This window comes from Bufo bufo, chromosome 4, assembly GCF_905171765.1.
Source record: "Bufo bufo chromosome 4, aBufBuf1.1, whole genome shotgun sequence".
In the NCBI taxonomy this organism is placed as follows: Eukaryota; Metazoa; Chordata; class Amphibia; order Anura; family Bufonidae; genus Bufo; species Bufo bufo.
The window spans coordinates 623,599,649-623,621,179 of record NC_053392.1 but is presented as its reverse complement, the minus strand read 5'-3'; positions in this window follow the sequence as shown (position 1 = coordinate 623,621,179).

The following is a 21,531-nucleotide window of genomic DNA, read 5'->3' as shown; positions in this document are numbered from 1 at the left end:
ACCCGAACTTCATTGAAAAAGTTCGGGTCTGGGTACCACATTCAGTTTTTTGTACTCTCGCGGAGAAAACTGAACCACGCAACGCAATCGCAATCAAAACTGACTGAAATTGTGTTCTCACTCGCACAATTTCCCCGCCACGCACCCGCATCCTATCCGGCCCCAATCCGTAACGCCCGTGTGAAAGAAGCCTAACAGATCACAAACAGGGAGTTGAAGCCATAGGGAAAGAACTGTTAAAAGAATCGAGAATATATCCAGTACAGGTAGAATATCTAGCAGAAGGGGTGCAATTAATTTTAATGCATAACTATTTTTATTTTGATACCGATTATTTTCTTCAGATACAAGGGACTGCTATGGGCACCAGATTTGCCTCAGTTATGCCAATTTATTTATGGCAGACTGGAAGCCGGAATCCATCGCCCCTAAACTGGGGGCAGATCTGGTGTTCTGGCAAAGATACATCGACGATGTATTCTTTATTTGACGGGGGGGGGGGGGGGGGGGGGGTGTGAGGATGAACTTCAAATATTTTTAAAAGATAATAATACCAACACTAAAAATGTACAACTTACATCCAATATCAACAGATCTACGGTAGAATTCTTAGACCTTCAGATTCTGATAGAAAAGAGACATCTAATCTGCAAGACATATCAGAAATCTGTAAGTAAAAACAGCTATATTTTACACACTAGCTGTCACTTACCAAAATGGTTATTAAACATCCCTCTGGGACAATTCAGACGTATCAAAAGAAACTGCGCGAAGGAAGACGATTTTGAAAAAGATGCAGTAAATATGAAACAACAGTTTCTAGCTGAAAAATATCCACTAAAGACAGTAGAAGATGCACTAACTAAAGTAAGAGATATGAATAGAGGAGATTTTTTTAAAGATGAGGTGCAACACACAAATGAAATGGAAGACAGAATACGAATGATTTTACCATATAATATATGTCACAAAGAAATTCTAAATATTATTAAAAAACACTGGCATTATATTAACCCCTTAAAGATCGGGCTCATTTTCACCTTCAGGACCAGGCCATTTTTTGCAAATCTGACCAGTGTCACTTTATGTGGTGATAACTTTAAAACGCTTTGACTTATCCAAGCCATTTTTTCATCACATACTGTACTTCATGTGAAAGTAAAATTGAGGCACACAATTTTTGGTATTTGCAATTCAGGCGATTTATTCTTTGTATCATATAGTGATATCATCCATTTGCCCAATCGGTTTCATGATAGGAACATTTTCATAAACCGGACGTTTCGGTCGCACAGGACCTTCATCTGCGGTTTTATCTATAACATAATAATCAACATGAGCTGGATCATAGCAACTGTAACGATCAAGTTAAGTGCATATATACATATATAGTTTAATAAGTCCTAAGGGTATAGCAGAAAATATAGGATAGTCATGTATTGAATTTGGGGTATACGGAGTGTATATGTAGGACTGCTTGAAATGTAGGTGCCTTATAATACACGTCTGTGGGATTACTGATGCCCAATCAAGGCAGTGCTACATACATCTGCATATGTCCCCCAACTTCACATAAAACGTATTGGGAATTCAGTGTGCCGCCACCTGGTAAAGATGAGTAACCGCATTTGATTCCAGCCACATCATAGTCCCAGTAAACATTCTGTTGGTTGCATGAGTAAAATACAGCAGAACGTCATGAAGCATATATACAATACATAATGTACAGTGCATTGGCTTGTGCCCCTAGCCGCCCGTTCTGGAGTCTTGCAAAGTAGGTCGCTATAGAATATCAAGAAACCTGAAAGGAAAAAGTCTTGTTAAAGTTATTAAGTTCTAAACGATACCTGTTCAGACGGGTGTATGAGCTTGTGGGGCGCTGGATGCGTGGCGTCTGGATCGCGTGGCCGCTATTTAAGAGTGTATGGGGCTCATGGTAATTCCGGTCATGTGATCGGAAGTCTGGGGCAGGCGCGTGCGTTCCAACTGGGATGTCACATGAGCGCTGCGTTCCACTGTGGTGTTCTATAGGCATAGCGCTGATGCTCGTCTAGGGGGCCAATGTTTGTGGTGTTTATACATGGATGCTGCATAAATGTTCTATGTCGAAGGACCCTGGTCTAAAGGAAGGGAAGGTGTAGCCGGAATAATGTAGATTAGTCAAAGTTCTGAATGAATATATGATGGGAATGTATAAATGGCAGTATGTGATATATATATAAAGATTATATAATAAAAGCTAATACTCTATAATAGGTGGGATAACAGGGAAATTATAACCAGGGACAGGTAGTGAGATGGAGGGGGGAGAGAGAAGAGAAAGAGGGGGAGGGGGGAGGGAAGGAGGGGGGAGTATCTCACCCACACCCGTTGCAGACAAAAATTATTCTCAGCGAGTCTGTGGAAGAAAGGAATAATATTTAGAACATCTTCTTAACGTTTAACACAATAAAGGTAGGTATTGAACACAACTTAAGTATTGATAAGGAAGTTCAAGTATTTATAAAAAAATCACATTCACGATTCAGACCATTGGGTGAAAGTGTCCTCAATCTGTGAATCCAAAAAGCCTCCCTTTGTTTCAAAAGGAGGGTCCGATTGCCACCCCTCCTTGGTCGATCCACTTGTTCCAAAATTTGGAACCGGAGTTGTGAAATTTGATGTTTTCTGTCCGAGAAATGGTGTGGTATAGGTAAAAAATTGTGTCCAAGTCTGATGGTTGATTTGTGCTTGCTTATTCTGTCTCGCACATGTTGAATGGTCTCCCCAACATATGCGAGACCGCACGGGCATTTTATCAGGTACACCACATAACTCGATTCACAGGTATAGAATCCTTGTATTGCAAAGGTCTGTCCTGTACGTGGATGCGTGACATACTCTCCTTTAGTTACATTAGAGCACTGTGCGCAGTGCAGACAGGGATATGTGCCATGTCGTTTGCTCCGTAAATGAGTCTGTATTGATGGTTTAATAAGGCTTCCCACATCCGCCTTGACCAATTTGTCCCTGATGTTGGGGGGTCTCTTATAACAGGTTAATAGGGGCCGTTTGAATTCTTCTATCTCAGGGTAGGATTTAGTCAATAAGGGCCAATGTTGTTTAAAGGCCTGTTGTATCTTTGGCATAAGGGGGTGATATGTGGTTATGCATGCAACCCTCTTTTGGTTAGTGGGACGTGGCCCACGGGTCTCCTTGAGGCTGTTTAATGCCCTTTTTAGAATGTTCTCAGGATAACCCCTATTGGAAAATTTTTTGGTCATTGTGTCAAGGCGCTTGACTTTAATTGTGTCATCAGTAACAATCCGGTCAACCCGTGTATATTGGGAACGTGGTAGGGAGTCTTTTGTTGCCCGTGGATGGCAGCTCTCATAATGCAGAAGGCTGTTACGGTCAGTAGGTTTACTGTAAAGGTCTTTTGTTAGTGCCCCTGTTTGGTCAATTTTCACGAGTGTATCAAGAAAACTGATCTCCTTTTTACTGGTGTGTGAGGTAAAGCCTAGCTCACTGTACACCTGATTGAGGTTCTCTACAAAATTGTGTATAGTGGATGTTGGTCCTCTCCAGATACAAAAGATATCGTCTATAAAGCGGTACCATACTTCTGCGTACTGGCGGAATAGGGGATTTGTATAGACGAAGTCCTCCTCAAATGTTGTCATAAAGGCATTAGCATAAGGCGGGGCCACATTGGACCCCATAGCGGTACCCCTTCTCTGGCCATAGTAGGTATCGCCAAAAAAGGAAGAAGTTTTTCTTGAGTATTATCTCAAGTAGCGTGAGGCAAAATTCTTGCTGTGTGGCAGTTAAATTGGAATTATTCTGTAGAAGTCTTGCTGTGGCTTCTATGCCCTTATCATGTGCTATAGATGTATATAGGCTATTTACATCTAAAGTGAGTAGGGTACTGTCTGGTGTAAGTGTTATTTCTTTCAGTTTTTTAATGAAGTCGGATGTGTCCAATATAAAAGATCTAGATGTTTTGATGAGTGGTGTGAGAATTTTTTCCATATAAATGGCTAGAGGGGAGAGTACGGAATTGGTTGATGCAACGATTGGACGTCCTGGAGGGTTAATGAGGCTTTTGTGGATTTTTGGTAACGTATAGAATACTGGTGTAATAGGATTGTGTTCAATCAAAAAATTGGCTGTTTTGCCATCTATAGTCCCTAACTTGGAGTATGATTCTATTGTATTAGTAATCAATACCTGTATCTGCATGGTGGGATCTCTCGGAAGTATTTCGTAAGTTTCGGTATCTGAGAGTTGTCTCATGATCTCTGTCATGTAGTCTCTCTTGTCCATGACAACTAGGGCTCCCCCTTTGTCTGCGGGTTTTACAATGATATTTTTATTGTGTTGCAGTGTTTCAACAGCTGACTTCTCACTGGGGGACATGTTGTTTGTATGTTTAAACTGGCCCTGCGTGTTCTCCATTAGTATATTTTGTACTGATTTTTGAGATAAAGAGATGTATGTTTCCACTGGATGTTTGTTTTTGGGCGGCATATAGGAACTCTTGTTCCTCAGGCCTAGTTTGTCGACGGATAGGGGTCCCGGTAGGATAGTGATGTCAGGTTGTGGCAAAGGGGTTTCCTCAAAATGAGCTTTGAGTCTTAATGTTCGATAAAACCTCTGCAGTTCTTGTTCCAATATAAAGGTGTTTAATTTTGGTGTAGGGCAAAATGACAATCCCTTTTGTAGGACAGAGATCTGCTCAGGTAGTAGGGTAGTGGATGAAATGTTAATAACTAAATTGTCTTCCTTACCTGGGATCGCGTCTGTATCCGTTCGTCCAGATCTCCTGCCGCCCCTCCTGGTCTTCCCCCCAACATCAGGGACAAATTGGTCAAGGCGGATGTGGGAAGCCTTATTAAACCATCAATACAGACTCATTTACGGAGAAAACGACATGGCACATATCCCTGTCTGCACTGCGCACAGTGCTCTAATGTAACTAAAGGAGAGTATGTCACGCATCCACGTACAGGACAGACCTTTGCAATACAAGGATTCTATACCTGTGAATCGAGTTATGTGGTGTACCTGATAAAATGCCCGTGCGGTCTCGCATATGTTGGGGAGACCATTCAACATGTGCGAGACAGAATAAGCAAGCACAAATCAACCATCAGACTTGGACACAATTTTTTACCTATACCACACCATTTCTCGGACAGAAAACATCAAATTTCACAACTCCGGTTCCAAATTTTGGAACAAGTGGATCGACCCAGGAGGGGTGGCAATCGGACCCTCCTTCTGAAACAAAGGGAGGCTTTTTGGATTCACAGATTGGGGACACTTTCACCCAATGGTCTGAATCGTGAATGTGATTTTTTTATAAATACTTGAACTTCCTTATCAATACTTAAGTTGTGTTCAATACCTACCTTTATTGTGTTAAACGTTAAGAAGATGTTCTAAATATTATTCCTTTCTTCCACAGACTCGCTGAGAATAATTTTTGTCTGCAACGGGTGTGGGTGAGATACTCCCCCCTCCTTCCCTCCCCCCTCCCCCTCTTTCTCTTCTCTCTCCCCCCTCCATCTCACTACCTGTCCCTGGTTATAATTTCCCTGTTATCCCACCTATTATAGAGTATTAGCTTTTATTATATAATCTTTATATATATATCACATACTGCCATTTATACATTCCCATCATATATTCATTCAGAACTTTGACTAATCTACATTATTCCGGCTACACCTTCCCTTCCTTTAGACCAGGGTCCTTCGACATAGAACATTTATGCAGCATCCATGTATAAACACCACAAACATTGGCCCCCTAGACGAGCATCAGCGCTATGCCTATAGAACACCACAGTGGAACGCAGCGCTCATGTGACATCCCAGTTGGAACGCACACGCCTGCCCCAGACTTCCGATCACATGACCGGAATTACCATGAGCCCCATACACTCTTAAATAGCGGCCACGCGATCCAGACGCCACGCATCCAGCGCCCCACAAGCTCATACACCCGTCTGAACAGGTATCGTTTAGAACTTAATAACTTTAACAAGACTTTTTCCTTTCAGGTTTCTTGATATTCTATAGCGACCTACTTTGCAAGACTCCAGAACGGGCGGCTAGGGGCACAAGCCAATGCACTGTACATTATGTATTGTATATATGCTTCATGACGTTCTGCTGTATTTTACTCATGCAACCAACAGAATGTTTACTGGGACTATGATGTGGCTGGAATCAAATGCGGTTACTCATCTTTACCAGGTGGCGGCACACTGAATTCCCAATACGTTTTATGTGAAGTTGGGGGACATATGCAGATGTATGTAGCACTGCCTTGATTGGGCATCAGTAATCCCACAGACGTGTATTATAAGGCACCTACATTTCAAGCAGTCCTACATATACACTCCGTATACCCCAAATTCAATACATGACTATCCTATATTTTCTGCTATACCCTTAGGACTTATTAAACTATATATGTATATATGCACTTAACTTGATCGTTACAGTTGCTATGATCCAGCTCATGTTGATTATTATGTTATAGATAAAACCGCAGATGAAGGTCCTGTGCGACCGAAACGTCCGGTTTATGAAAATGTTCCTATCATGAAACAGATTGGGCAAATGGATGATATCACTATATGATACAAAGAATAAATCGCCTGAATTGCAAATACCAAGAATTGTGTGCCTCAATTTTACTTTCATATATATTGGCTGCTTGCAGCCCTTGATCGGCACCAAAATATTAGTAGTGTGCGGTTCTCAATTTTCTTCAAATACTGTACTTCATGACACTGGTTAAATGGAGTAAAAAAAATATCATTTTTATTTATAAAAAAATACCAAATTTGCCCAAAAATTTGAAAAATTAGCAAATTTTCAAGTTTCAATTTCAATACTTCTATAATACATATTAATACCTACAAAAATAGTTATTACTTTACATTTCCCATACGTCCAGGCTTAGAAGTAAATCTTGAAATTTCTCAGAAATTTTCAAAAACCTACTTTTTAAGGACCAGTTCAGGTCTGAAGTCACTTTGTGACCCTTACATAATAGAAACCACCCAAAAATGACCCCATTCTAAAAACTACACCCCTCAAGGTATTCAAAACTGATTTTACAAACGTTGTCAACCCTTTAGGTGTTCCACAAGAATTAATGGAAAGAAGAGATACAATTTCAAAATTTCACTTTTTTGGCAGATTTTCAATTTTAATATTTTTTTTCCAGTTACAAAGCAAGGGTTAACAGCCAAACAAAACTTAATATTTATGGCCCTGATTCTGTAGTTTACAGAAACACCCCATATGTGGTCGTAAACTGCTGTACGGGCACACGGCAGGGCACAGAAGGAAAGGTGCGCCATACAGTTTTTGGAAGGCAGTTTTTGCTAGACTGTTTTTTTTTGACACCATGTCCCATTTGAAGCCCCCCTGATGCACCCCTAGAGTGGAAACTCCATAAAAGTGACCCCATCTAAGAAACTACACCCCTCAAGGTATTCAAAACTGATTTTACAAACGTCGTTATCCCTTTAGGTGTTCCACAAGAATTAATGGAAAATAGAGATACAATTTCAAAATTTCCCATTTGAAGCCCCCCTGATGCACCCCTAGAGTAGAAACTCCAAAAAAGTGACCCCTTTTTAGAAACTACGGGATAGGTTGGCAGTTTTGTTGGTACTAGTTTAGGGTACATATGATTTTTGGTTGCGCTATATTACACTTTTTGTGAGGCAAGGTAACAAGAAATAGCTGTTTTTGGCACCGTTTTTTTTTTTTTGTTATTTACAACATTCATCTGACAGGTTAGATCATGTGGTATTTTTATAGAGCAGGTTGTCACAGACACGGCGATACCTAAGGCCTCCTGCACACGAACGTATTTTTTTGCGGTCCGCAAAAACGGGTCCCGTTTTTCCGTGATCCGTGACCGTTTTTTCGTCCGTGGGTCTTCCTTGATTTTTGGAGGATCCACGGACATGAAAAAAAAGTCGTTTTGGTGTCCGCCTGGCCGTGCGGAGCCAAAGGGATCCGTCCTGAATTACAATGCAAGTCAATGGGGACGGATCCGTTTGACGTTGACACAATATGGTGCCATTTCAAACGGATCCGTCCCCATTGACTTTCAATGTAAAGTCTGGAGTCCCTTTTATACCATCGGATCGGAGTTTTCTCCAATCCGATGGTATATTTTAACTTGAAGCGTCCCCATCACCATGGGAACGCCTCTATGTTAGAATATACTGTCGGATATGAGTTAGATCGTGAAACCTCATTTCCGACAGTATATTCTAACACAGAGGCGTTCCCATGGTGATGGGGACGCTTCTAGTTAGAATATACTACAAACTGTGTACATGACTGCCCCCTGCTGCCTAGCAGCATCCGATCTCTTACAGGGGGCTGTGATCAGCACAATTAACCCTTCAGGTGCCGCACCTGAAGGGGTTAATTGTGCTATCATCTCCCCCTGTAAGAGATCAGGGCTGCCAGGCAGCAGGGGGCAGACCCCCCCCCTCCCCCCTCCCCAGTTTGAATATCATTGGTGGCCAGTGCAGCCCCCCCCCCCTTCCTCCCTCTATTGTAATAATTCCTTGGTGGCACAGTGTGCGCCCCCCCCCCCTTCCTCCCTCTATTGTAATAATTCGTTGGTGGCACAGTGTGCGCCCCCCCCCTTCCTCCCTCTATTGTAATCGTTGGTGGCACAGTGTGCGCCCCCCATTGGCCCCCCTCCCTCTATAGCATTAACAACATTGGTGGCCAGTGTGCGGCCTCCCATCTAGCCCCCCCCCCCATCATTGGTGGCAGCGGGTTACTAGCAGTAGTGATTCATACTTACCTGGGAGCTGCGATTTCTGCTTCCGGCCGGGAGCTCCTCCTACTGGTAAGTGACAGTTCATTTAGCAATGACACTTACCAGTAGGTGGAGCTCCCGGCCGGACACGAACATCGCAGCAGCCGGCCCGGTAAGTATGAATCTTCTACTATTGTACTATTGCTAAGTAACCATGGCAACCAGCGTCCTGGTTGCCATGGTTACCGATCGGAGCCCCAGCGATTAAACTGGGACTCCGATCGGAACTCCGCTGCCACCAATGATGGGGGGGGGAGATGGGAGGCCGCACACTGGCCACCAATGTTGTTAATGCTATAGAGGGAGGGGGGGGGCCGATGGGGGGCGCACACTGTGCCACCAACGAATTATTACAATAGAGGGAGGGAGGGGGGGGGGCGCACACTGTGTCACCAACGAATTATTACAATAGAGGAAGGGAGGGGGGGGGCGCACACTGTGCCACCAACGAATAATTACAATAGAGGGAGGGGGGGGGGCCGCACTGGCCACCAATGATATTTAAACTGGGGAGGGGGGGGAAGGGTCTGCCCCCTGCTGCCTGGCAGCCCTGATCTCTTACTGGGGGCCGTGATCAGCACAATTAACCCCTTCAGGTGCCGCACCTGAAGGGGTTAATTGTGCTGATCACGGCCCCCTGTAAGAGATCGGGTGCTGCCAGGCAGCAGGGGGCAGTCTTGTACACAGTTTGTAGTGTATTCTAACTAGAAGCGTCCCCATCACCATGGGAACGCTTCTGTGTTAGAATATACTGTCGGTTCTGAGTTTTCACGATCTTCGGATCCGTCTGTATAAAAACTAACCTACGGCCACGGATCACGGACACGGATGCCAATCTTGTGTGCATCCGTGTTCTTTCACGGACCAATTGACTTGAATGGGTCCGTGAACCGTTGGCCGTGAAAAAAATAGGACAGGTCATATTTTTTTCACGGCCATGAAACACGGATCACGGATGCGGCTGCAAAACGGTGCATTTTCCGATTTTTCCACGGACCCATTGAAAGTCAATGGGTCCGTGAAAAAAAGCGGAAAACGGCACAACGGCCACGGGTGCACACAACGTTCGTGTGCAGGAGGCCTAATATGTATAAAAAAAAATATTTATGTAAGTTTTACACAATGATTTCATTTTTGAAACAAAAAAAATCATGTTTTAGTGTCTCCATAGTCTGAGAGCTATAGTTTTAGGTCGGGTCTCATATTTTGCGGGATGAGATAACGGTTTGATTGGCACTATTTTGGGGTGCATATGACTTTTTGATCGCTTGCTATTACACTTTTTGTGATGTAAGGTGACAAAAAATGGTTTATTTTTTTTTTTTATGGTGTTCATCTGAGGGGTTAGGTGTTGTGATATTTTTATAGAGTCAGTCGATATGGATGCGGCGATACCTAATATGTATACTTTTTTTTTATTTATGTAAGTTTTACACAATAATATAATTTTTGAAACAAAAAAATTGTTTATTTAGCACAGTTTTTATTTTTTATTTTTTACGGTGTTCATGTGAGGGGTTAGGTAATGTGATATGTTTATCTATATGGACGCGACAATACCTAATATGTCTATATGTCTTTTCCCTATTTAAAAAAAAAATTTAACTTTATTTTTAAATTGTTTTGTAAATTTTAATTTTATTAACTTTTTTTTTTTTCACTTTATTATTTGTCCCACTCTGGGACTTTAACATTACAGAGTCTGATCCCTGTTTCAATGCAGCACGATACATTTGTATTGTGCTGTATTGAACTGTTAGTGTCTTACACTGTAAGACGCTAACAATTGCCTAGGAGACCCAGCCTGGTGGCTGGGCCTCTTAGGCCTCCGTACATGCCAGGCCCCAAGCCTTGGAATGGCTTGGGGCTGCCATGGCAACCATCGAGTCCCCGCCACAGCAGCGCGGAGACCGATGGATGAGGTGAGGGAGCGCAAACCTCCCATATGCCACGGTCAGCGCTGACCGCGGCATATGAGGGGTTAATCCACCGACATCGGCATCATCACCAATACTGGTGGATGCAGCAGGGATTCTGCTGTCAGTAACAGCCGGATCTCTGCTGCTGATCGCAGGACCGTACGTGGGGGAAGATAAGGATCGCAGGACGAGAATGCTCGTCCTCTAGCGCTAAGTGGCAGCGATTTAGGACGAGAATTCTCGTCCTGGGTTGTTAAGGGGTTAAGAGAGATAAAACAATAGGCCCTCTAATGTAAGATACCCCGCTAATAACCATCCCTAAGGCACCGAATTTAGGTCTTCTCACCTGTGCCAGGAATGCAGTTCATCTTCATCCATATGCCGGTTTGCATTTATCAATTTAAAAAAAAAAAAAAAAAAAAGTTTTTAGATTTTTAAACATTATTTTTGAATTAATGACTTGTAGCTCATAAAAAGCCAATAAAATACAAGGGTTAGAATAACTTTAGCGGAGAAACCTCATCCATATCGCATTGATAACGCATGTATCTGATTTTTGCTTGCACTTTACAAATTTACGTAGGTTGTTTCATCATATCCGGGATGCACATGTACATATGGAGGAAGGTCTGGGGGGATTTAATTAACCTTTATTTAGGCTATAAAGAGGTATGTTGGATGCCATAAAGCCATATGACTTATGTTCTTGGAGATTCTGAATGAAGGGTCTATTAATCCACACAAGATAATCTGTTTAAAATAGTTATGTGGACACAAAGTAATAATGTTGGACATTTGGATGAATTATATATGGACTGATGGTGAAATGCAATTACCACAATAATATGATCAACCAAATCCCGATCCATGTTTTATCCACAACCTAATGAAACATGTGATCTAGGGTATTTAAAACATCGACGAACAACAAGAGGTTTCACCACTGAGGAAGGGACCAGTCAAGGGTCACAAAACACGTTTGGTGCTTACAGACCCCCATACATCGATGCCATAATGAACAGTAATCTATGATATCTGAAAATACACGGAGCGCTCTGCAACATTTCCAGCTAAAAGCATAAGGACGGACTTGTCATGGCCTATAGTATACACTGTGACACTGTTGCCACACTTGCGGCTGCCCGCGGCAACGTGTTGCTGTGAGAGCATGCGGTGGCAGTGTCTCGGCCTTCTGGGTGATTGCCGTGACATAGTTGCCACGCATGCTGTTCCCTGTGGTTACGTGGTTTGCTATGCTTGTATGTGCACTTCCCCTTTAAGTGGCTTCCTTCCCCTGTCTGGTGATGTAAGGGTTAACTACCTTGCTAGGTGTGGTCACTTGTGCTTCTTATACCGGTGGCTTTAGGTCAGGAGTCAGTTGTACTCCAGCCTTGGTGTGTGCTGGAGTTAAGCTCCTTGTCTGGTTGTTCCATCTGTCCAGTGAGGGCCACCCTTGTGGTCATACTGTCATGGTGGGGAGTGGGGGAAACCCCCCACCGTGCGGTGTCAAAGGGTAAAAGCAGATCAGCCTGGCCAAAAAGAGTAAAAAGGGAGCAGGTCAGCTCCTACAGCGTCCCTAATCCTCTCCCCGACTCCTCACCGTATGAGCGGACCGCGATGGTAGGGAGACTCATACTCAGGATACCTAGAGACCCTAAGTCGCCCTGGTAATCCCTCACCAAGGAGCAGGCAAGAGACGACCTGTTCATCCCAGTCATGGAGGAACAGGAGTCTCTATCTGAGGCCAGGCTGCAAGGAGAGGGGAACACATACAGCATAAGGAGATGGCAGGTAAGCGAAACCCATAACACACTTACCTGCCACAGACACACTGACTGGAACCCATGCACTAGTGATGCTGTCCACACCAACATTGAAGGACACAGCACACACCACAAACCACACAGGAACCCAGGACAACCATAGCTGCAATAAACATGAGACAGGGGAATGTCTAGCAAACATGACACCAAACTAGACATACAAACACCCTGAACATCACCCACTCCATACAAATAGGGACAGGAAGGGAAGGAGACACCGGGATGACAATGATGACCACAAGGGTGGCCCTCACTGGACAGATGGAACAACCAGACAAGGAGCTTAACTCCAACCGCAAGTGTGGCAACAGTGTCACAGCGTACACTATAGGCCGTGACAGGACTAATTGGCCAACACAGACCACGAGGTACGCTGACCGCAGACATCACAGTAGACAGCCGAATCCATCGATCCCCAGTGCACAAGATCCGACCAATAGAACACCTGAGGTAAGATCGCTCTACGCCGAAAGACATGTGGGACACCACGGCCGGCATGAGATATCGATCCCTCAGCTGCTAATCGTAAGTGCATGTGAAGGGAGAACTGTTGCATATGCAGTAATAAGGAGGCTGACTGAGCGGTTTTTGTCCGGAAAGCAGCGACATGGTGGAATCATAAGTATACATATTATATGCACCTGTGCTAAGGATTTAAAGCAACACAATATACTGTATGTTGCCCATAATTTAAAGACTCTTGAAGATAGAGCACCGGATGATTTATTCAGCACTGGAGTTTTAACAATCATTCTATTTATTTTAACACTGCAATTTGGTATTTGGGGACTATTATTTATACAGTCCAATTTTTTTAAATATATTTATACCCCTAGAGCGCAATACTGTCTAAGAGTTTGTTTTTATTCCTAGAGCGTCCTACTTCCAGATGAATATTGTTTCATAGATCTATATTGCGCAACATTGTCTAACAGTTCCTATTTATTCCTATATATTTCTAGAGCAGTATACAGTTGTAGACTATTCTAGTTTTGTATACAGTATTTAGTGTTTATATACAAGGGCTATTTTAATAATTTTTTTGGAAAGGTGATATCCACTAATAATATAATAAAATAATATTTTAATAATAATCCCCTGCCTCAAGGTGATTCTGGAAATAGAGTGCCAATCCTTTATTATAATTACTATGTTTTTCTCGTTTCTCGGTCACCATGGTTTTGATTTTGAGTTGTCGATGAGGAAGCCAGGATTTGATTTCTTGATGAAGGACACAGAGCAGTTCCTTCCCTGTGTGACTCTGTTCGCCCAGGCAAACTAGGTGCAGAACAGCACGACACCGCCGTGCCCTGCACATGTGGTATACTGGAGGGGCACTGTGAATTGTCCCTGCAGTGGAGACTGAGGACACGGTGGAGGATGAGGAGGCAGAGGCGGACATTGTCACAGGACAAACGGCGTGAGAACGTGGAGGCGGAAGCGGCGTCACCTGGCCAAGTTGCTGGTGTGGCTGTGCAGGAACCACATTCACCCAGTGGGCCGTAAAGGACATATATTGTCCTTGACCGTAGTTACAGCTCCACACGTCGGCGCTGCAGTGCAGTTTGGCAGACACCGACAGGCTCAAGGACTGGCGCCCTTTCTGTTCTACATATGTGTGCAGGGCTGGTACTTTTTGGCAAAGAAATGACGGCTTGGGACTCTCCACCTCAGCTCGGCACAACCCATCAGTTCTCTGAAAGGTGCAGAGTCCACCACTTGGAAATGGAGGGACTGCAGCACCAGCAACTTGGACAGGAGCATGTTCAGCTTCTGCACCGTTGGATGAGTGCACGCATACTGTTGTCTCTTGGCAATCGCTTCCGTGATCGATTGCTGACGGAATGACTGACTAGGAGGAGGAGGAGCAGGAGCATCAGGACCAGCAGATGATGGGATGGATAGACCGCTCCCTTCGACTGAGGTGGTGGAGCCTTGACTGCCTGAAATCAGGTGCATGCCACTGATTGATGCAGCTGTTGCTGCGGCAGGCTGGACCACCACATCAGAGCAACGGTTTTCCCAGGCCACTTTATGGTGACGCTGCATGTGTTGACGCAGGGCCGTGGTGCCAACATTGGCACCCAGGCCACGCGTCACCTTCTGCCCACAAATCCAGAAAATCGCCATGTTCACCTCCTCTGGCAGCCTAACAACACTCCGCGCTGACTGCCTGCTACCGCTGCCTCCGTGAACCCTCGCACCGCTACTTTCCGGGCCGATAGGCTTCTGTGAAGTGGGTGGTCTACCCCGGGCACAGGTCCGTCTTTAACAAGGGTCAAAAGGGGCAGCTGCCCCGGGCCCAGTTGCTCCTGGGGGGCCCAAGCCTGCTGCCTCTTGAGCCCTGCTAGCCACTGCCCCGGGTGTCAGGCTGTCAGCTACACAGGGGGTGCTGCCATGCCATGCCTGCCGGCATTCCAGGCAGCGTACTGTGAGAGCTGTGATTCTCTAGGACCTTAGATGACATCATCACCATGTGACCAGTAACCTATCAATATTACTGGTCACATAGCTATGAGGTCATCAAGGTCCTACCAGGAGTGTTGCTGTAGAAGTTTGCCTTAACTGTGGAGCTTTTTTTGTGAAGATTACATCAGAAAAAAGTGACAGGGGCTGTTATGCTAATATACTATAAACTACTGTATAGTGGGGTGCTGTATACTGTGGGGGCCTGTATACTGTGGGGGCTGTATACTGTGGGGGGCTGTGAAGTGTGGGGGGCTGTATAGTGTGGTGGGCTGTATACTGTATACTGTGGGGGCCTGTATACTGTGGGGGGCTGTATACTGTGGGCAGCTGTATAGTGTGGGGGGCTGTATACTATATACTGTGGGTGCTGTATATTGTGGAGTGCTATACTGCTGTACTGTATAGTGTGGGGGGCTGTATACTGTGGGTGCTGTATATTGTGGAGTGCTATACTGCTGTACTGTATAGTGTGGGGGCTGTATAGTGTGGGGTGCTGTATTGTGTATAGTTTGGGGTGCTGTATACAGTGAGGTGCTATACTGCTCTACTGTATACTGTGAGGTGTTGTATACTGTGGGGTGCTGTATACTGTGGGCTGCTATACTGCTCTACTATATACTGTGGCGTACTGTATAGTGTGGGGTGCTATACTGCATACTGTGTGGTGCTTTATACTATAGGGTGCTATACTGCATACTGTGGGTTGCTGTATACTATAGGGTGCTATACTGCATACTGTGGGGTGCTGGGGTGCACTGTAATGCTAGGGTGAGCCGAGCCCTGGTCTCCTTCCTGCAGAGCGGTGCCCACTTCCAGCCTGAGCCGCTGGAGTCTTCAGAACTGGAAGTATTTACAGTCATTCTCTGTACTCTCCCAGATGTGTGGATTTTTTGTGTGTGTGTGTTGTGGTGGAGGGCATGATTGCCTACTAAGTTGTGGGAAGGCGGGATCCAGCCAGGGTCCAATCAATATTAAAGACGGCCCTGCCCAGGCACATTTGGCTCCCAACCTCCCACTCCTGCCACCCTGCTGACTCCCGGCCACGCTGCCACCCTCTTCTCCTGCTGATGATGATGAAGCCCCTTCTTCACCCGGCTCCCAAGTGCGATTGGCTACATCATCATCCGCTACTGTCTGTGCCATCACTGATTTCCCCCTTAACGGTCTCAGGGCCAGGAGCCTGACCGCTCGCAATACCTGCTCCCATGCGACTCTCGTCATTACTACTTTCCCGCCTACCGGAGGAAGTGGCGGATGTCTCCTCCTGATCTAGGCTGGGCAGTAGCTGCTGACTGTCCTCTAGTAGCTTGTCCTCGCTGAAAAGTGGAGCCGAGCCTACGGCATATAATACTTCTCGTTCTGAGGGAACTGAAAATGACAGGGGAAGGTCCAGGACAGGTGGGGGCACAGGGCCTGCTCCCGGGCCATGCCAACTAAGCATCGTGTCAGGGGAACCTACCGACTCTTGGCTGGGGTTGTCTGATGTCACTTGCGATGAACTCGAAGACCGAGTCAACCATTCAAACACTGCTGGGTTGCTGGTCAATACATGACCGCTAGATGACACCAGCAGCTCAGGCCTCTCGCTATGACTCCTGCTGCCCCCCTTCTTCTGCTGCCTGCGACAGAAACATTTTGGTCACTGCCTGTTTCCTTTGATGGGCCTGTCACCTGTCTGTCTGACATACTGTATGATAAAAGAATTAAATTAAAATTAAAATAATACCCCCAAAAAAAGTACACTGTAGTACAATGTTACTTCACCACTGAACGGCAATTAAGACATATTCTTTTTCCAATTTCTACACCCCCCCCAAAAAAATATATAACAATCAAATTCACTGCAGAACGGCTAATGGGACGTACGTATATATTTCCTATTAATACACCACGTAAATGGCTGTAGTACAATGTAACTTCACCGCTGAATGCCAATTATGACATATATTTTCTCAATTTTTTCCAATTTCTACATCCCAAAAAAAGAAATATAACAATCACAATTCACCGCAGAACGGGTGATGGGACATATGTATAGTTTCTTTTTCTACACCACGTAAATCGCTGTAGTACAATGTAACTTCACCGTTGAACGGCACTTATGACATATTTTTTCTTATTTTTTTCTTTTATTTCACCCCTCCCAAAAAAAGTTAAACAATGTAAAATCAACACAGGACGGCTAATAGAACGTACATATCTTGCCTATTAATACACCCTGTAAATGGCTGTAGTACAATGTTACTTCACTGCTGAACGGCAATTGTGACATATATTTTCCCATTCTTTTCCTATTAATACACCCCCCCAAAAAAGAATTAAACAATGTAAAATCAAAGCAGAACGGCTAATGGGACGTATGTATCTTTCCTATTAATACATCCCGTGCATGGCTATATCACAGAACTTGCACCCCAATGACAAGCAAGGTCTGCTGCAATTAGTGAGGTATCTGTCACGGATGAGAGTGGGGGAAACCCTCATCCGTGTGATGTTAAGGAATAGGGAGGCTGCTTGACCAGGACAACAGAATTAGGGAGCAGGTCACCTCCTAACGCATCCCTAAATCTGACCCTGACTCATAGCTGTATGAGCCAACCCTGAAGGTAGGAGGACTCATACTCAGGAACCTCATTTCCCTACTAGCCCTCAAGCGATCCCTGAACTAGGAGCTGGGTAAAACAACCTGTTCCTCCTTGACACGGATGAACATAAACTGGCCAGACTGCAAGGAAGGGGAAACATAAACAGCCTATGGATATGGCAGGTGAGTAAAACCACTTCCACCCCTACCTGCCACAGACACACTGACTGGATCCCGTGCTCAAATGCTGACGTCCACACCAAACATAGAAAGGACACAGCACACACACAAAAACACACAGGAACCCAGATCCATAGCTGCAGTAAGAATAGACACCACACACACATAAAGTAACATCGTAACATAATATTTATGACCACAAGGGTGGCCCTCACTGGCAGATGGTATAAGAGACCAGGAGGATGACTCCAGCTAACAGAAAGGCTGGAGTACCTCTCAGCTACAGGTCTCAGCAGAGGCTAAATAGCCCAAGTGGCCACACCCACACAAACACACACTGGAAAGGGAATTAACCCTTTCAAGGCCAGACAGGGTAGTGAAGCCACTTAAAGGGAAAAGCACAAACAAGCATTCCACTGCACCTGTTACCACCAGCAACGGCATGGGTGGCAACCATGTCCTGGGGAACAGCCAGCAGGCCGAGACACTGCCATCACATGCACACAACACCACACGTTGCCGCGGACAACCGCAAGTGAAGGGAGGTGTCACAGTCACATACATAACCCTCGTGCACCACAAACAGGGAAAGTGCACACATACAAAGACAGATTGTCAGGTGGAACCGCCTGCCCTTGACAGCAAGCTGCCTAGCAACAGCTCAGACTGCTATACTGCCAATACTATAATGTTGCCAGCGGCAACCACACGTGAGGCAACATACTGCAGCCCTCACCTGTGACTGAGAACGAAACCAGACCGCAGGCGACTGCACGTGGAGTCACGACCATGACCATGGTCGTGACAGTATCATATAGTCCAAACAACATAAAAGCAATTTGGATCCCCAATAAGTGCAGCAAGGTGTAATAGAATCGCTCCTATTACCCAGGCCGTACACTCTCCTATTGCACCCTGTTCTCCTTTTATAGTGTAGATGATTCCTCCCTATCCTTTCCCTGCACCTTGAATAATCTTTCCCTGAACTTGTAAATCGTTTTTTCAGTACAATGAAGACTTTCCTAGCACTGTCCCTAGCGCCTCCTGACGTCTCTCCCTGCACTAAGTACTCTGGAAAATGGCAGAATCCAAGATGGCTGAGGGTATTTATAGGGCTGTGACATCACAGGGCTGGCTGGCTGCTGATTGGCTGCATGCATGGCATTGTGGGTGATCCCTCGTTCCCAGAGATATTTGCTCCATACTCTAACATGTGCAGCAGCCATTTTAGAGAAAAATGGGATTCGTTACCACGAAGAGTGAGGAAATTCAGATTTGGTGCGAATCAAATTTTTCCTAAAATTCGGATCGAATTCCACTTTGTCAACTTCGATTCGCTCATCTCTACTTATTAGATTTAGAAAAGTTGCGTTAATTGTATTATTACTATTACTTATTTATTATTAAAATTATTATTATTTATATTATTAGTTTTTTAATATTACCATTGCTTTATTATGATTATTATTTACTATGCATATTAACATTTATACTATTATTGTTTTATATTTTTCAGAATTCTTATTTGTGTTATGATTGTGTCTTATTTTGTTTTCTTCTTCACATTATTAGTATTTCTATTGTTATTACTGTTATTATTATTATTTTCAACTGTTTTGTTATTTTTATTACCTGCTGTTTCTCATTGCTCATGACTTTGTTCTCCACATACGCCTGGGATGCAGATTCCATTTGAATTGCAGGAGACAACACAATCTGCGCCTCTACTCATTCTTCTAAATGAAGAAGAAAAGCAGCAACAATATCTTAATGAACAGTCAATTGGCCTTCTCCATTCTGCAGCAAGTTGTGCCAAAGGCTTTGTAGCATCCCAGTTAAAGGAAGCGCTCCCTAAACCGAGCTAATTAACTGCAGAAGAAAAGGGGCAATTAAATATTTGAATTGACTTCTTTGTAGATTCTGGAGCGTCTTAAGGAATAGATGGAAATGGGGAATTCTCGCTGCTAAGATCCCAGTGTCTTGCTGTTAAACATTGATTTTTTTTTTTTTTTTGCAGAAAGTTGTTTTTGATTTGTGTGGAATAAATTAACTGTCTTCAGAGTCCCACAAGATTCCCCACAGAGTGTAATTACACACAGAACAGAGCGAGGAGGCCAGCCCAACAATTACACTCATTACAAGGTGGTTATTGAAGCTGTCAGCGCTCATGTAGAACATGGTATGAGGGGGAGGGGAGGGGGATAAATATTAATAAAATGTGTAAATAAATAGAAGACAAAAAGCCCAGAACTAGCAATTTACCATTTCCAACACAGAAAATCACATTTAGGGCTCCTTGTTTTAAAACACTTGCAAAAATCGCTGTGAATGTCAAGCATTTTTGCATAGTATATTGTGCATTATTTATACTTTTTGTTTAAAACATCCACTATTTTCATGAGTTTTTTGTCACGAGTTGGAGATCCAGCGAGAGACCTCCGCGTCGTCAAGCAATAAACAAATGGAAATCAGGTACAGACACACAAGAGTTTATTGCACAAACAAAAACCAGGGAAGGCAGCACAGACAAAACATGAGCTCTATGTACCGTCAGCACAGTGGGAGAAAACCCCCACCGCGCCACTGTCTAGTAATACTCCAGAGGGGCGTGACTAAGCAACTCCTGGTATTCACTTGGGCCCCAGATGGTAGGGTTAGACTTTGCAGCAGGAAGTTGCCAGGGTCCACTATAGAGCGTGAACTAGACAGTGACAGCAAGAACGAATGGACAACAGGTACCAGAAGGTACCGACGGCACATAGGCAAACATAACATAGACAGGCAAATACAAACAGGGCAACTAACACAAGCAGGAGTACATAGCAAGGAAACAGAAGTGACAATGAGCAGAGAAGGACTTGCTCCACCAGTAGTAAACTGCATGGCCTTGCCCATGGCACTCTGCTGCAAAGAAAGGTGCAGCAAGGGCTTGCTGAACAGAGACATATGAAAACACAAAAGGTGACTAAAACATAACTGGAAGAACAGATAACAGAAACACAGGAAAGAGGACTGGAATGAACAAGTAGGAAACCCACAGAGCACAGACAGACAGACAGACACGGATCCCATGGGTCAGCAGCATGAGAGAGTGAGTACAAACAAGGAGCAGGACAAGACAACACACACCAGGAGAGCTGACACAGAACTGAGGAAACCTCAGCCTTATATACAGGTTCCATGGGTGCAGCAGAGAGGATTAACTTCTAATAGGCACACAGGGGAGTTAACCCATAAAGAACCACAAAAACACACAGGAGCTGCAGTGAGAGCATAGACGGAAGGGCACAGCCAGAGGTAACGACTGTGACATTTTTGCAGTTCAATAGAAAATATTATGGTGAAATAAAAAATTTCAGAAAGAAGGGCCATACCTAGAGCAAATGCCACAAAATGACCAAAGAGAAGCATGCTTAAATAAATAAATACTCTATTGAAATAATGCTCACTGTGTCCTTAAAAGGGATTTCTCTGTCCTACTACACCAGTGGTTCTCAACCTTTCTAAAGCCGTGACCCCTTAATACAGTTCCTCATGTTGTGGTGACCCCCAACCATTACATTTTTTCCCTTGCTACATAACTAATTTTGCTACTGTTATGAATTGTAATGTAAATATCTGATATGCAGGATGTATTTTTATTGCTACAAATTGAACATAATTAAAGCAGAGTAATTAATCACAAAGACATCCACAGATCCCCCCC